The sequence below is a fragment of the Callithrix jacchus genome, chromosome X (genome assembly GCF_049354715.1).
Source record: "Callithrix jacchus isolate 240 chromosome X, calJac240_pri, whole genome shotgun sequence".
NCBI lineage: Eukaryota > Metazoa > Chordata > Mammalia > Primates > Cebidae > Callithrix > Callithrix jacchus.
The window spans coordinates 86,258,151-86,271,836 of record NC_133524.1 but is presented as its reverse complement, the minus strand read 5'-3'; positions in this window follow the sequence as shown (position 1 = coordinate 86,271,836).

Sequence of the window (13,686 nt, the reverse complement as noted above, 5' to 3'; positions counted from 1 at the left end):
AATTGTAGTCTCATTCATCGTTTTTAAGTTTTTGCCAACATTTTAGACTAACCATGCTTATTTCTGTGAACCAACTAGTGATTGCCAGCTGCAGCTCAGAAGAAACAGAAAGGATGAGTTATGTGAAAATCTAGATAAATATTATAGTTCTGACCAACTATCCTGCAAATCCTGCCAGGTGATAGAAGTAAATAGGGGTGACCATAGCCAAAGCATTCTTTGGGAAAATGAGACCAAGGAAGCTAATCAAAGCCAAGCCCCATGCACCCAAATCTTATCAGGCATAACTATAGCCATCAGTAATCTGGGCTGGTAGGCAGCCTTGGGACTTCTGAGCTGTCCTTACCCACATGTTTCTTTTTGATATATGCCTTCTAATAACCCGAATTGCTTCTTCTCACCTAGAGGCTATCAAACTTCAAACAGTCATGTAATTAAAGCATCAGACAATGGCTTCCTTTTACCATGGACCCTTGCATAGGCCTCAGAGGAAGATCCAACAGCCATTTTTTTCAAAATAGCATACCCCCGGTCAGCAGGAGGCAGTTAAGACCAGTGTTTGTCCCTATTCTAAAGGCAGTGAAATGTACCTCTTTAGTGGGGGTAAATGATAGAGACAGGAGGCAGCAAAATTCCTAATCAGATAGAGGCAGGTATCACATGAGTGAGCGAGTGCAGGAGGGATCACATGAGTGAGCGAGTGTGGGATCTGACAGGGATCTGTTTCTGCAGCTCAGAAAAACAGAAAGGATGAGTTATGTGAAAATCTAGATAAATATTATAGTTCTGACCAACTATCCTGCAAATCCTGCCAGGTGATAGAAGTAAATAGGGGTGACCATAGCCAAAGCATTCTTTGTTTGGGAAAATAAGACCAAGGAAGCTAATCAAAGCCAAGCCCCATGCACCCAAATCTTATCAGGCATAACTATAGCCATCAGTAATCCGGGCTGGTAGGCAGTCTTGGGACTTCTGAGCTGTCCTTACCCACATGTTTGTGAGTTATAGAGTGAAACCCCACCTCCAAGCCAAAGACAGTTTGAAGCCTGAAAGCCAAGCTACAAGTAAAATCCTCAGACCAAATTGAGAACTTGTCTTTCTGTTGCTGTGCTTTCCTCTGATTGATCTCCACCCTTCACCTATTTTACATATCCCCACCCTGTCCTAATTGGTTATCTACACTGTTGGGCCCACCTTTGAGTGGTGTCTTCACTTTAACCTTTTTTTGCATACTCACAAACCAATCATCACGCACTCCCCATTATGTGCCTATAACCCCCAGACTCAATCAACAGAGGAGGAGACAGCCTGACTTCAAGGAAGAGACAACCTGATTTTGGGGAAGAGGTCCTGCCCTTCCCATTCCCTCTCCAGCTCTCCTCTTGGTTGAGTCATTTTCATCACTCAATAGAATTAAATGCTTTCACCATCCTTCAATCATTCAAATGACTTCATTCTTCTTGGACTTTGGACAAGAGCTCAGGACCCACCTAGTGTGGGTACTCAGAAATGATGTGACACTGGCCCTTTGCCCTTACAAGAGGAGGGCAGCCACCCCACATGACAAGTAAAGGAGCTAACTGAGCTGCTAACATGCTGTCAGCCACAGGCAGTGGAACTGATCAAGCACTGTAACACCCTTTCTCAGGCCTTGGGGTCATGGGCACCCTCATCTGGGCACTGCCCCATTCCCCTTGAGTTGACACACCTGGTCTGGCCACAGGCCCTGCACAGAGCTTGCTTCCATGTAGGCACCCGGAGAAGCTAGTCAGATCCCACACTCGCTCACTCATGTGATCCCTCCTGCAAGGTGTTGAGCATGGTGGGGCAAATAGGCCACCCCTTCCACAAGTTTAGCAAAGGGACTGAGAAAAGTCCTGCATTATTATCTTTGATATGTCTACCAGAAACATGTAAAAAATATTAAATAAAAAAGGAATGGTTAAATAATTTGGGGTAGATTTACAGGATTGGGTAGCCATATATAGCTGTGAACATAAACAGACTGTAGGTTTGTGTATAAAACATAAATGACTATCAGGAGAATTATTGAGTGAATATATAATATCATTTAAGTTCCAAAATACATAAATTTTAATGATTTTTAAGATATATGTGCATTTAGTAAACGAAATGAAAAGCAATTTGATTTTTTAAGGAAGCAGTGATAGAAATTTTTTGTGAGTTATAGGGTAGGGTTTAGCTGGAAAGTAGAAAGTGATTTAGGCTCTTAGAGGAAAATGAAAGAGAATATTATATTGTTTAGGGTAATAGAGTCTAGGCTTAGAGTAGAGCCCTGTGAGCTGGAAATTAGAGTATATTCTAGAGGTAGTTCTAGATGTGTAGTGTTGGCCTAGTGTTGTGTAAGTGGGGTTTAGAAAATAGGGTATAAGGGAGAATGTTGCAGGTAGGACTTGCAGAGAAGAGTATATGCCTTTGGTGCTGAGGCTAGACAAAACATAGGGTACAGTGGAGCTGTGGCCAGGAAGACAAAAGAAATTCTGGTGCCCAGCTCTCCATCCAACCCTCTGTCCAGTCTTATCATGTTCACCTGCCAATGTGCTCCCAACAGCCATCACTTCTAGCAGGCGCAGCAGTGGGGATGGCTCTGAAACATGACATAGCCCTGCCCTCCTAGAGAAGCTTTACATTCAAACTGTGGAAGTTACCCATGTGCCAGTGTCAGCCCTCAGACTCCATACACTCAGGGGAGAATATAATATGGAGGATGCACATCATTTGTGGCTGTCAGGAGGACCTGCCACTTTCTCTGCCCATCCTTCACTTCCACTACTAGACAAGGAGGCCCAAACTTTATCACAGGCTTGATAGTACAGATGCAGAAATTCTGCATGGTGAAATCAGTAGTAGACTTTGACAGCATAATAGAAGTAAATGAAGTCCATGAGCCCCTCTCGCCAAGTGGTGCACAGGAAGCACTGTGGGTGCCAGCAGGTGCACAGCAAACACTGGGATGTTCTCACTCTGATCTGCTTCCTGCACTGCCATGGGACACACAGACATAACCAAGATGGTCAGATGGATGAACCAAGGAATGTCCTACTTGGGCCTTCTGTATGGTTAACCTTTTTAACTGGCCTCATCAATGGCAGCTTTGAGACAGACCCCGCCCATACAAGGATACAGTGATGGAGAGTTTTAGAGACTGATCCGGTTCATGGGTGAAGACATAGAGGCTGCCCCTACCTATTGTGGGTGACAGGCAAGCATTCCACATAGAAGATAAGGGAAGATGTAGAGATGGGCCAGGCCCAGTGAGGAAATTATACAGATGGTCTCCACCCATTGAGACTATGTTAGTTCATTCTCATGTTGTTATAAATAAATAAGACAGGGTAATTAATAGAGAAAAGAAGTTTCATTGGCTCATAGTTCTGCAAGCTGTAAAGGAAGCATAGTGGCTTATGTTTCTCTGGAGGACACAGGAAGCTTCCAATTAGGGCAGAAGGCAAAGAAGGAACAGGCAGTGTCAGATGGGCCAAGCAATAGCAAGGGAGAGATGTGCTACATACTTATAAACAAACATCTATTAAAAATTCACTCACTATAACAAGGATAGCATCAAGGTTGATGGTGCTAAACAATTCATGAGAAACCACCCTCATGATCATATCCCCTCCTAAAAGTCCCCACCTGCAACACTAGGGATTACAGCTGAACACAAGATTTGGGTGACAACACAGATTCAAACCATATCAGACACCTTAGCAACAGTTCTTAACACAGTTAAAATCTAACTATAATTTAGATTTTTAGAACAGGTTCTTATCACAAAAGGACCAGAGAGACAGTACATGACTCTGTCCACCGCATGGAGGGAAGAAAACCACAGAGAAGGTATACTAGGGCCTCCTTAGGGACAAACCACAAACAACAGTGAAATCTGAGGGACAAGTCTCATCTAACAAGGGCTCTAGAGATATATCCTGTTTACCAGGGGGGCCTAAGAGGCAGTCTGTGATACAGGGAGAGATCTGAGAAATAAAAATCACAAGAGTATATTTTTTGAGTATAAAGAGTTATCTATGGGAAGAGGAATCATAGGAAACTTCAAGGCATTGATATTATATTCCATTTTTGCATTCCTATAAAGGAATACCTGAGGCTGGGTAATTTACAGAGAAAAGAGGTTTCTTTTACCCTGCTCATGGTTCTGCAGGGTATTCTAGAAGCATGGTGCCATATCTCCTTTTGCTAAGGATCTCAGGAAGCTTCCACTTACGGCAGAAAGGGACCTGCGACCTCCTCAGAAGCAGATGATGAGTAGAGTGAGAACTCACTCAATACTCACAGCAGGACACTGAACCATTTATAAAGTAACCAGCCCCAAGACCAAATACCTTCTATCATAACCTATCTCCAACATTGGGGATCAAACTTGAACATGAGGTTCAGCAGGGACTTATATGCAAACAGTATCAGTAATGTTCTGTTTCTTATCCTGACTGGTTTGTCTTATTATTTTTATGCTTTATTTATGAATTGCTAATTCTTTACAGCTATAAAATATTTCATAATCAGTTTATTTATGTATTTATTTTTATTTATTTTTTTATTGCATTTTAGGTTTTGGGGTACATGTGCAGAACATACAAGATAGTTGCATAGGTACACACGTGGCAGTGTGTTTTGCTGCCTTCTTCCCCTTCACTCACATTTGGCATTTCTCCTCATGCTATCCCTCCCCAGCTCCCCACCCCGCTGTCCCTCCCCTATTCCCCCCAATAGACCCCAGTGTATGGTGCTCCCTTCCCTGTGTCCATGTGTTCTCATTGTTCATCACCCGCCTATGAGTGAGAATATGCGGTGTTTCATTTTCTGTTCTTGTGTCAGTTTGCTGAGGATGATGTTCTCCAGATTCATCCATGTCCCTACAAACGACACGAACTCATCGTTTTTGATTGCTGCATAATATTCCATGGTGTATATGTGCCACATTTTTCCAATCCAGTCTATCATCAATGGGCATTTGGGTTGGTTCCAGGTCTTTGCTATTGTAAACAGTGCTGCAATGAACATTCGTGTACCTGTGTCCTTATAGTAGAACGATTTATAGTCCTTTGGATATATACCCAGTAATGGGATTGCTGGGTCAAATGGAATTTCTATTTCTAAGGCCTTGAGGAATCGCCACACTGTCTTCCACAATGGTTGAACTAATTTACACTCCCACCAACAGTGTAAAAGTGTTCCTATTTCTCCACATCCTCTCCAGCATCTGTTGTCTCCAGATTTTTTAATGATCGCCATTCTAACTGGCGTGAGATGGTATCTCAATGTAGTTTTGATTTGCATTTCTCTGATGACCAGTGATGATGAGTATTTTTTCATATGTTTGTTGGCCTCATGTATGTCTTCTTTTGTAAAGTGTTTGTTCATATCTTTTGCCCACTTTTGAATGGGCTTGTTTGTTTCTTTCCTGTAAATCTGTTTGAGTTCTTTTTTTTTTTTGGGGGGGGGGGAGGAAGGCAGGAAGGAAGGGAATAAGGATGGTAGGGAGGAAGGAAGGGATGAAGGAAGGAAGGAAGAGAGGAAGTGGGGAGGGAGGGAGGGAGGGAGGGAGGGAGGGAGGGAGGGAGGGAAGGGTAGAAAGGAAATCAAGCAATGAAAGAGACATTGCCGACCTGGATCTAGAGGTTTACAAGTTGATTTCTTTTTTTTTGAGAGAAGGAAAGAGAAAAAAATAATAAGTAAAGGAGAGGAAGAAAGAGGAAGAGAAAGAGGGAGAGTAAATGGAAATATTGCTTTATTTTGAAAAAAATTGGGTATTAATAATGGCCAATCAATGTTTCATTTAAACTAATGGGTATGTGTGATGTGGTATTGACAAGAATGTATATTTTGTGTATTTGAAGTGGAGAGCTCTATAAATATTTATTAAGTTTACTTGTTCCGGATCTGAGTTTGAGTCCTTGATATCCTTATTAATTTTCTGTCTCATTGTGTCTAAGTCTCTATGTATCTGGGTGTTAGGATCGTTAGCTCTTGTTGTTGCATTGATCCTTTTACCACTATATCTTTGTTGCTTTAAAATCTATTTTATCCAATACGAGAATTGCAACTCCTGCTTTTTATTTATTTATTATTTATTTTTGCTCTCCATTTGGTTGGTAAATCTTTCTCCATCCCTTTGTTTTGAGTCTTTGTGTATCCTTGCATGTGAAACAGGTCTGGATGTAACATGCCGTTGGGTTTTGGCTGTGTCTTTTGATTGGGAATTTAGTCAATTTAAATTTAGGGTTACTGCCATTTGATGTTGACTGGCTGTTTTATCCATTTGTTGGTGTAAATTCTTCTTTATGTTGGTGCTCTTTACTTGTTGGTGTATTTTTAGAAAGGCTGATACTGGTTGTTTCTTTCTGTGTGTAATGCTTCTTTCAGAAGCTCTTGTAAAGCAGGCCTGGTGGTAATAAAATCTCTGAGTTCTCGCTTGTTCATAAAAGATTTTATTTTTCCTTCAGTTGTGAAGCTTATTTTGGCTGGATATGAAATTCTGGGCTGAAGGTTCTGTTCTTTGAGGATGTTGAATATTGGCCCCCACTCTCTTCTGGCCTGTAGAGTTTCTGCCGAGAGATCTGCTGTAAGTCTGATAGGCTTGCCTTTGTGGGTTATCTGACCTTTCTCTCTGGCTGCCCTTAGTATCCTCTCCTTCGTTTCAACCCTGGTGAATCTAACGATTATGTGCCTTGGGGTTGCTCTTCTTGAGGAATATCTTTGTGGTGTTCTCTGTATTACCTGGGGTTGAATGTTGACCTGCTTTGCTAGTTTAGGAAAATTTTCCTGAATAATATCCTGAAGGGTATTTTCCAACTTGGATTCATTCTCTCCGTCGCATTAAGGTACACCTATCAAACGTCAATTTGGTCTTTTCGCATAGTCCCACATTTCTTGGAGACTTTGCTCATTCCTTTTTATCCTTTTTTCTCTAATCTTTTCTTCACGTTTTATTTCATTAAGTTGGACTTTGACCTCTGATATCCCTTCTTCTGCTTGAATAATTCGAGTGTTTAAACCTGTGCATACTTCTCGGAGTTCCTGTATTGTATTCTTCAGTTCCACTATTTCACTCATACTCCTCTCTAAGTTGTCTATTCTCAATAGGATTTCATCAAACCTTTTTTCAGAGTTCCTAGTTTCTTTACGTTGGGCTACAACATGTTCTTTTAACTCACCGAAGTTTGTTATTATCCATTCCTTGAAGAGTGATTCTGTCATCAGGATGCGCTCGTTCTCCATCAAGCCTTGTTCCATTGTTGATGTGGAACTGTGATCATCTTTAGAGGGAGAGGCGTTCTGACTTTCAGTATTCTCAGCTTTTTTACGCTGGTTTCTTCCCGTCATTGTAAATTTATCCTCTGTCGTCTTTGAAATTACCAACTTTCAGATTAGGTCTCTTGAGTGGACGTCCAGGTTGTTAGTTCCCAGGGCCAGAGCAGCAGCGTTAAAACTGATGGTGCTTTTCTGCCCAGGATTCTCCTGTCGGGCTTCCTTCTTGTGTCCGTAGTAGGCAACTCTGCCTTCCCGGGGCTCCAAACCTCGGTCAGAAGGAGAACCGGTCCCGTTTACTCTGCGCCAAGCGCTGCCGCGTGGAGGTGCCTGCGGAACCGCTGCGCCGACCACGAGAGTTGCGCTGGCGACTCGTGTGTTTCCACCACTTGGGGATCTTCTGCTCCGTGAGCGACCAGACTTTGTCTGAAAGTGTGGCGTCCTCTAGTTCTCCACGCCTTCCCTGAGAGCTGCAATCCCGGGATGTTAGCGATCGGCCATCTTGGATCGTTCCTGAGTTCTTTGTAAATTCTGGATATCAGCCCTTTGTCAGATGGGTAAACTGCAAACATTTTTTCCCATTCTGTTGGTTGCCAATTCACTCTAGTGACTGTTTCTTTTGCCGTGCAGAAGCTCTGGGGTTTGATTAGGTCCCATTTGTCTATTTTGGCTTTTGTTGCCAATGCTTTTGGTGTTTTGTTCATGAAGTCCTTGCCTACTCCTACGTCCTGAATGGTTTTGCCTAGATTTTCTTCTAGAGTTTTTATGGTGCCAGGTCTTATGTTTAAGTCTTTAATCCATCTGGAGTTCATTTTAGTGTAAGGTGTCAGGAAGGGGTCCAGTTTCTGCTTTCTGCATGTGGCTAGCCAGTTTTTCCAACACCACTTATTAAACAGGGAGTCCTTTCCCCATGGCTTGTTTTTGTCAGGTTTATCAAAGACTGCATGGTTGTAGATATGTTGTGTTGCCTCCAATGCCTCTGTTGTGTTCCATTGGTCTTATCTCTGTTTTGGTAACAGTACCATGCTCTTTTGATTACTGTAGCCTTGGACTATAGTTTGAAGTCCGGTAGTGTGATGCCCCCCGCTGTGTTCTTTTTGCTTAGAATTGATTTGGCTATGCGGTCTCTCTTTTGGTTCCATATGAAGTTCAAGGTGGTTTTTTCCAGTTCTGTGAAGAAAGTCAATGGTAGCTTGATGGGGATAGCATTGATTCTGTAAATTACTTTGGCAGTATGGCCATTTTCACGATATTGATTCTTCCTAAGCATGAACATGGAATGTTTCTCCATCTGTTTGTTTCCTCTCTTATTTCATTGAGCAGTGGTTTGTAGTTTTCCTTGAAGAATTCCCTTACGTTCCTTGTGAGTTGTATTCCAAGGTATTTTATTCTCTTTGTAGCAATTGTAAATGGCAGTTCCTTCTTGATTTGGCTTTCTTTAAGTCTGTTATTGGTGTAGACAAATGCTTGTGAGTTTTGCACATTGATTTTATATCCTGAGACTTTGCTGAAATTGCTTATCAGTTTCAGGAGTTTTTGGGCTGAGACGATGGTGTCTTCTGGATATACTATCATGTCGTCTGCAAATAGAGACAATTTGGCTTCCTCCTTTCCTATTTGAATACCCTTTATTTCTTTTTCTTGCCTGATTGCTCTGGCTAGAACTTCCAGTACAATATTGAATAGGAGTGGTGAAAGAGGGCATCCTTGTCTAGTTCCAGATTTCAGGAGAAATGCTTCCAGTTTTTGCCCATTCAGTATGATATTGGCTGTTGGTTTGTCATAAATAGCTTTTATTACTTTGAGATACGTTCCATTGATAGCGAGTTTATTGAGGGTTTTTAGCATAAAGGGCTGTTGAATTTTGTCAAAGGCCTGCTCTGCATTGAGATAATCATGTGGTTTTTGCTTCTGGTTCTGTTTATGTGGTGAATTATGTTTATAGACTTGCATATGTTGAACCAGCCTTGCATCCTGGGGATGAATCCTAGTTGATTATGATGGATAAGTTTTTGATGTGCTGTTGCAATGGGCTTGCCAGTATTTTATTGAAGATTTTTTCTCTTGCTGCCCTTAGCATTTTCTCCTTCATTTCAACCTGGTGAATCTGACGATTATGTGCCTTGGGGTTGCTCTTCTTGCAGAATATCTTTGTGGTGTTCTCTGTATTTTCTGGACTTGAATATTGGCCTGCCTTGCTAGGTTGGGGAAATTTTCCTGGATAATATCCTGAAGAGTATTTTCCAGCTTGGATTCATTCTCTTAGTCACATTCAGGTACACCTATCAAACATAGATTAGGTCTCTTCACATAGTCCCACATTTCTTGGAGACTTTGTTCATTCCTTTTTGTGCTTTTCCCTCTAATCTTGGCTTCTCGTTTTATTTCATTGAGTTGATCTTCGACTTCTGATATCCTTTCTTCTGCCTGGTCAATTTGGCTGTTGAAACTTGTGCATGTTTCGCGAAGTTCTCGTGTTGTGTTTTTCAGCTCCTTCAAGCTCCTTCAATTCACTCATATTCCTCTCTAAGTTGTCCATTCTTGTTATCATTTCCTCGAATCTTTTTTCAAGGTTCTTAGTTTCTTTGCATTGATTTAGAACATGTTCTTTTAGCTCACGGAAGTTTCTTATTACCCACCTTCTAAAGTCTGATTCTATCATTTCATCACACTCATTCTCCGTCCAGCTTTGTTCCCTTGCTGGTGAGGAGTTTTGTTCCTTTGTGGGAGGCGAGGTGTTCTGGTTTTGGGTGTTTTCCTCCTTTTTGCACTGGTTTCTTCCCATCTTTGTGGATTTATCCACCTGTCTTCTGAGTGGTTGCTGATTTTCCGATTGGGTCTCTGAGTGGACGTCCAGATTGTTGATGATGAAGTATTTCTATTTCTTAGTTTTCCTTCTAACAGTCTGGTCCCACTACTGTAGGACTGCGAGGTCCACTCCAGGCCCTGCTTGCCTGGGGAACTCCTGTAGCAGCTGCAGAACCATGAGGGTTGCTACCAGATTCTTCTTCTGCTATCTTTGTCCCTGAATGATGCCTGCCAGATGTCTGTCTGATCAGTCCTTTGTGAGGTGACTCTTTGGATATACGGGGGTCAGGGAGCTGCTTGAGGAGACAGTCTGTACTTTATAGGAGCTCTAGTGCTGAGCTGTGAGCTCCGTTGTTCATTCAGGGCTGCTAGGCAGATACATTTAAGTCTGCTGCAGCAGAACCCATAAAGCCCCCCTTTTTTTCCCTCAGGTCCTCTGTCCCGGGGAGTTAGGGCTTTATTTATGAATATCAGTTGTACTTTCCTGCCCAGCGAGGAGGCAGTCTAGTCACTGCTTGCCTGTAGTGGCTACGATGAGCTGCTGTGGGCTCCGCCCTGCTGCCATGTGTAATTCCCTGTAGTCCTGTTTATATCAGTGTAGTTAGAACTGTAGTGGCAATGGTGGCCCACCTTTATAGTGGTGGACTCTCTCTGTTATGGTGGGTTGCCTCAGCAATGGCAGGCTGCATCAGCAATGGCAGAGTAACTCTGTAGACATCACATGCCTCGGTAGTGGTGGACGCCCCTCCCCCAATGAGCTGCACTGTCCTGGGTTCAGCTGTGCTTGCCGTGAAACTCTCAACCCTGAGTGTTTTCAATTGCTGTTTTGTTTGTTTTTGTGGGGGAGGGACCCACCGAGCCTGATCACCTGGCTCCCTGCCTCAGAGCCCTTTTTTTTTTTTAAGTTGGATGGTTGACCCTCTCCCAGGTGTTCCAGTCGCCTGCTGCAAGGGCGCCGGGATCTGTGTGATTTCCCGTGCAGCGACCCACTGCACCGGCTCAAACCACATTGCTGCCCAGGAATCTCCTGGCCTGGCTTTCTGTTTAAGTCCCATTTAATCAGATGAATGTGCTAATCTGCCTTCCGAAATCTTCAATTGCGGGTTTAACAGGGCAATCAAACCAGTGTATTTTGTATGGAGTGTCACTGCACTGTGGCCTCGGCCCAAACAGCCATGCTGGCCCAAACAGCCACGTTGGCCCAAACTGCCTGCTGGTGGCCCATGGGGCTCTTACACCTGGGAATCTCCTAGTCTGTGGACAATAAAGATCCGTATGGAAATGTGGCATACACTCACCATCTGCGGATTTACTGGGAGCTGCAATCCTGAGTTGGTCCTACAGCGCCATCTTCCCTCAATCATTTTTTTTTTAAAGGGCATACTGTTGGAATCCTGAAACATGCAAGGCAACAAGTAAGAAGATTATTGATGAGGCTATTCTAATAATCTTGGTAAAACATTGTGAAAATATTAATTATGACTGATATTAGTGATGGATGTGGATAGGGAAAAGTAATTAGGAGACAGAAGCAGTGGAACTTAGTGAGCAGAATGGTAAGCATATCAGGCAGAATTCAGTTAGAGAAGGAAATAGAAAATAAAGTGATTGAGTATTTTAAAAGGAAAAAGATTTAATACAAACATGAAAAGGCTAAATGTTCATATTCTAGCCTGGACCTTCTGGAAGGACCACAAAAGTAACAGAGAGTTGATCTGTTAAATAAAGTACTATCTCTGAGGCTACAACCAGAGCTGTATTCAGAAGCAAGCAGTAGCTATTGCTTCACCTGCCTTTCCCCAAAGCTGATGTCCAAGAATTAAAAACGAGATCAATAATTCTACATCTAACAATTAAGATTTATACCCATTGCACTAGAGAAGGGGACATAAAATGCTGCCTCCAGAAAGTATCACATTTCCAAATCTCATTTGTCAGCAAGTACTACCCATGGCCACATGAAGTTAGTTAATGCTTCATTTTCCTTCAAATTTTTTTTGAGTGAATCTAATTAGCGAAACTTAATTCACAAGAAAAAGCCTGAAATTTATAGATGATTTATGCGCTAGGATGTTCTTGCATTAATATAAAGAAATAGCTGAGACTGAGTAATCTATAAGAAAAAATATTTAATTGCCTTATGATTCTGCAGGCTGTACAGGAAACTTAGCAGCATCTGCTTCTGAGGAGGTCACAGGAAGCTTTCAATCATGGCAGAAGGCAAAACAAGAGCAGTCACTTCACATGGTGAAAGCAGGAGTAAGCAAGAGACATTAAAGAGGGGAGGTACCACACACTTTTAAATGACCAGAGCCAGAGCTCACTTATCACCAATAGGGTGCCCCAGGCCATTCATGAGGAATCCACTCTCATGATCCAAACACCTCCCACCAGGACCCACCTTCTACACTGAGGATTATATTTCAACATGAGATGTGGACTGTGACAAATAGTCAAACTAAACTTAGAAATGTGTTATTTAGCATGTTAGTCTCTCAAAAGGTAACATCGAGTAGAAATTGAGTAAGCCTGATCAAATCAAGTACAACAAAAATATTAAATAATATTAAAGGAGGAGGGAACCCACTGTATCCCAGGTTTCTGTCTTCAGCAACTGTGTAGATAGTCAGGCCAGTCAATAAGGAACACAAGTTTTATTTTTCAGGGGAGAAGTTTAAGATGATGACATAACATAGGGTAGTAATTTGACCTGGGGATACAATACATAGATTGTAACTAAAGTCTCATGAGGCACATGTGATCACATGGTGAGATGAAAATAGGCCCTGTGACTTAAAAAAATACCAACAGTTTTGGAGTAAGCAGAAGACAACTATTAGTTACGGAGCAAAGCTAAAATGTATATTCATACCGATCTCACTCTTTGAACCTCACACTTTTATTGTTAATAAGCTGCTGTTTTTCACTTACATGGCAACATTTTTTATTTATAGAGATAATTCTGATATATATTAAATAATAGATCAGCTTTCAAAACCACTGTAAAAAGGTCGTTGATTTTGTTCATGTAAACACATCAGTGCCAGAAACTGAATGTTCTATAACAAACGTTGCTGAAAGCTAAGAAGTTAAGATCTTAAATTCTGCCTCGGGGAGGACGTAAAGTCATCATTACTTTATGTCATTTTGATAAATCTGAAACTTGATAATATTTATTCCAAGTGTTGAAATTTTAAGAGATGAAGAGCTGAGTAGATTTAATAATAAAGAAAGTGAGGCCAGGCACAATGGCTCACGCCTGTAATGCCAGCACTTTGGGAGGCTGAGGACGGCAAATCACAAAGTCAGGAGTTCGAGACCAGCCTGACCAATATAGTGAAACTCCATCTCTACTAAAAAATACAAAAATTAGCCAGGCATGGTAGTGCTTGCCTGTAGTCCCAGCTATATGGGAGGCCGAGGCAGGAGAACAGCTGGAACCTAGGAGGTGGAGGTTGCAGTGAGCCGAGATTGAGCCACTGCACTCCAGCCTGGACAACAGAGCAAGACTTCTTCCCAAAAAAAAAAAAAAAAAAAAGAAGGTGAATTGGTAGACCTTCCAGCTAAACAGTATAAAATGGAAGAAACACT